Source organism: Melospiza melodia, chromosome 6 (genome assembly GCF_035770615.1).
Source record: "Melospiza melodia melodia isolate bMelMel2 chromosome 6, bMelMel2.pri, whole genome shotgun sequence".
Classification (NCBI taxonomy): Eukaryota; Metazoa; Chordata; class Aves; order Passeriformes; family Passerellidae; genus Melospiza; species Melospiza melodia.
Window position 1 is genome coordinate 4,994,140 of NC_086199.1, and position 4,362 is coordinate 4,998,501.

The window sequence follows — 4,362 nt, forward strand, 5'->3', positions numbered from 1 at the left end:
ATGGATGGCACTGGGATCTGCTAATCCTTCATCCCCACTGCAACCTCTGCTGTTCCTATTCAAACAGCATTTTGGAGAGGTGAAAAAAGTGCAAACTCTTGGCTTTTCCATCCTCCAGGCTTCCCCAAAACAATGTGTCCTGCCACATAAACATAAGGGAACCTCTGTAAATCTGGCGCTCCATGCATGGATCATATTACAATTCTTTATTATTCCTAGGAAAAGCCAGGGGGAGAAGGGAGAGTTGCTTTAGTTTTTATCTGAGTCTCCATTTTGACTTTGAAATGGAAAAAAAAAAAAAAAACCCTAAATGTATCTTCTAGAAATTTATCTATTTCTTACTTTTGGACTCAATCTTGTATTTCAGGTTCCTGTAAGTAGTTTTCCGGAGTTGGAAATGGTAAGCACATGTTCTGTGAGCACAGCCAAGCCTTGATAAGGAATTTTTCTGTCTGCATCTCCAAGTTCCATTTTGTTTCTACAGCTTTTATGATTGAAAATGCACATTTCTCATGGGCACTCACGGAACTGAAACAGCGTGATTTGCAAGCTTGCTAAATGGATTTCTTCCAAGCCACTCATTGGGGTATGTCATCAAAGCTTAACAGCATCAAATAGAATTCCATCCAGGAAAAGTATTAAAAACCCACCTCTGTACAGCTCTATTTTTCAGTTAAATCTCAGCAGCAGAGAGGTGAGGGGGTAGCAAGGGTGTTATTGGATTTCAGGGTTGTGGCGTGGAAACCAAACCCTGGCTTTATTTTTTGGTTTGATTGAATTCCTGGTGAAGTTTGCTCATGCCTTACATTGGGAAAGCTCTGGAACGAGGCTGTTTGCTCATGGATTGGACTGGCAGTGCTGGGAAAGCACGAAACTGAAATGTCAGAAGCTTTTATATTTGCAGAGAATCTTTTTCTGACTTTGATGAGGAAAATCCGACATTTTGGAAGTGAGGTGCTCAAGAATCCATGGCTTTTTCCCCCTTTTCTCCCCTTCCTGAAGATAAAAGGGAGCTGCTGTGTGGTGAGGGTGGTGGGACATGAGATTCCTGGCACAGGGGGAGATCCCAGCTCCCAGGCCAGCCCTGGCTCTGGGACAGGACTCCAGCTGGTGTCACCCCTCCCTGCTCAGCTTATCAGGGTTTTCAATATCAGAAGCAGAAAATTTCATGTGCACACTTCCATCTTATCTGAATTGTGGGAAACTGGATAAAAGTGAGGTTTTTGTTATTCCTGTTCATAGCTCAGAGATGGAAGTTGTCAAAATGAGCTGCTAAAAACATGAGCTGCCCTTCCCAGGTGCTTTCTGAATTGCTGCAGGATAACATTTCTGTCCTGATGGAGGCAAGATGTGTGTGCCAACCTCCTCCCAGTGGATTAAGCACTCAGATGTGTAAAATGACACGTGCAAAAATTCTGCTGGATTCCAGTCTGAAATGCAGCCACAGAAGAGCTGGAACCCTGCAACTGTTTAACAGCTCCCTGTGAACACTTGGCACAAGCACTGGGGGCAGGATTGCATCCTGTGGGATTGTTACAACAGGGGAAATCCATCCATCCATCCATCCTCCCCAGAGGTGTCCCAGTGCTGTTTGGTGCATGGAACTGAAAGCTTCTGCATAAGCAGTGAGATATTTGCCTGCCTGGCAGGATTGTTCCTATGGAGATCTCTTTTTTATTCCCCTTTTTCTGCTGCACTCCTGATTTAGATGCATGTCTTTCATAAGTCACCTCAAAATATTCATTATTTGTGTGTTGATGCCTCCCCCAACCCTCCAGGACTTGGATGGGATTTTGGTTTTTTGCTCTTGTGAATGTGGCCAGATCCCTTATCCAAATCTCAATGTTGTGGCATCCTTGAGCCAGGTCAGGGAGCTGCAACAAAAGGTTTTTCCAGAAATCCCAACTAAAATTATGGAAATCTCAGTGTGGTGGTGTGGCCAGCTGAGCAGAGGCCAGAATAAGGGCTGGGCTTTGTTCCTGTGATGGCAATAACACAAACCCACAGTCCTGTAGCCATGTCTGCAGCTTTTGTTGTATTTTGGGTAGAAGGGGAGGTCTGGTTTTGTCTTTTGCTCTCATTTTCTGCCTTGAGAGGTGAGTACAGAAAGGGGATTCCTAAAGTTCAGGGTCATTTTGTTCTTTATACATTACTTCATATTTAGATTAAAATAAAGAAAGGAGAGAAAGGTCAAGAAGTGGAATCAGAAGCCTGTCAGGTGCCTTGATCATGAGGGAGGTAATTCTCATATATTTCCAGTGCAAGAAAGGGCCATTTTGGGAAAAGGTGCTTTTTCACCCTCTCTGTAGGATTTACTTGGGGCAGAGAATCATTGTCCTTCTGGTCAGGCTTCATCCCAAAGGCCCCAGGCTCCCAGGCTGGCAGATCCTGCACCAAGGTTGTGGAGGACCTTGAAAGGGGATGTGAAGCCGCTGAAATTTCTTGAACTAAAAAGCCAGTGAGGCTCTTGCCCATGGAAAGGCTGTTGCAGGTCTAGGGCAGCTCCTAAAAAAAAAAAAATTTGAGAAGAAGAGATACAAAAATCACTCACATGAAGAGCTGAGCAGGCACTGAGCAAAGAACTACTAAAACCCAAAAATCTAAAACCAGCTGGGAAGCAGCAATGCTGCTACTCTGCTGATGAGCTGGAATCATCAGCAGCTTCCAGCAGGGAGGTTTGGGAGGAAAGCAGTGAACTCCCAGCAGTGCCAGCCTTCATCCTGCCTGGCAGGACAGACAAGGCAGCAGCTTGGGCTCTTCAGAACACTCTCAGCTCTGTTCTCTCCTGGCAGGGGTGCCCAGCCCTGCAAATTAGGGTTGCTAACACTTCCTATTGCCTTGACCTGGCTGCAGGCAGGGATGCACTGGGGTCTTCTAGAGGTCTCAGCACTCCAATTTGTCACTGTCAGATGAAAAAGCCTCCCCTGGTTGGTGCCTGTGCCTTAAAGCAGGTGCAGTTGTACTTCCCTGCAGCCTGTTATCACCCAGAGAGCTGAGTGTTTGATCACCATGGAAAAATCTTGCCACTGAAATGAGGACTTAGAGCTTATTTTTAATGGGTTCTGGGAGCTGCTTCTTGCAGTGATGGGGGATTTGGCTGGGTGAGTGGCATCCTGTCATTTTCTTTTTTTCCTCCCTTCCTTTTATCCTGACAGTCTGGGAAATCACTGCTGCAGTGTGATGTGCCCTTGGCCAAGGGCATTCAGCATCCTGCATGTCACACAAACACCAGAACCACATCCTCCCTCTCTGCTTCCCTGCTGTGCTTTCTTCATCAGCACCTCTGGCACAGCAGCAGGCACTGAGCCATGGGGCTCAGTGACACCCAGGAACTGCTGCAGGAGCACTCAGGGCTGCTCATGCTGGCTGTTCCAAGCAGTTTCCAGCACTGTGCCAGGGGATGGACACTCAGGGATTCCTCTGGCCCTTAAGCTCTGCAGCTCAAGGCTGAGGGGGTTTCCTGTGCTTGGGCTGCTGAGCTGTTGCCTCTTTGTTCAGCTGATTGTGAGTCACAGAATTCAAAGGGACCTTAAAGACCATCCAGCTCCAATTTTGGGACACCTTGCACTAGCCCAGGTTGCTGCAAGCCCCATGCAGCCTGGCCTTTAGCTTTGTTTTATTTCCCCAGCTCAATTAACAAAACTCATCTTTGCCATAAATGTTTTATTTTTAAAAGCAGTTGCATTCTCTAACTGTGATAAGGATGTTTTCCAGGGTGTGAAATGCCAGTGTAGGTTCCTTACACAGACAATAGTGGCTGATTTCTTCAAGTCCTGCTAAATCCAGGAGGCTCCAAAGGGTTGAGATGGGGACCACACCACAAAGAGGCATTCTTATGGAAAATAAAAAGAGCAGGAGTGTGAGTCAGAGGGTGACAGATTCTGCTTTCTGCATCTTCTCCTTGTACTGTTTGACAGGTAAAGCTCTTTGAGGGAGTAACTCCTTGTTTTTCTCTGCACTGGGCCAGTAAATAACAGCAAAGAGCTGTTCATCCCTGCCTACCCTGAACTGCTTGTGTTCTTATCTTAATTGCTTCGTTCTCACAACCCACACTCAATCTTCTCAGAAAATCAGAGCCTTGAACTTCATTCCAGGATCTTGAGGAAATCTCACATCTCCCTGCCACTTCCCAGCCCCTCTCATGTAGGAGAACAAACCCCATCTCTCTCCCTGCTTGATGTACTCCGAATTTCCTGGGGGATTATCTAAACAGAGCCCACGTGATCCATCTCTCTCGAGCCCTCTACAAATGGGAAGGCATAAATCACAGGGCCCTACAAATAAACACAACTGGCAAGATGTTATTTTCCCCTGGCTGAAGTACCAGCAGTTCTTTCATCTGCTGCCTCCTGGAAACGTGTC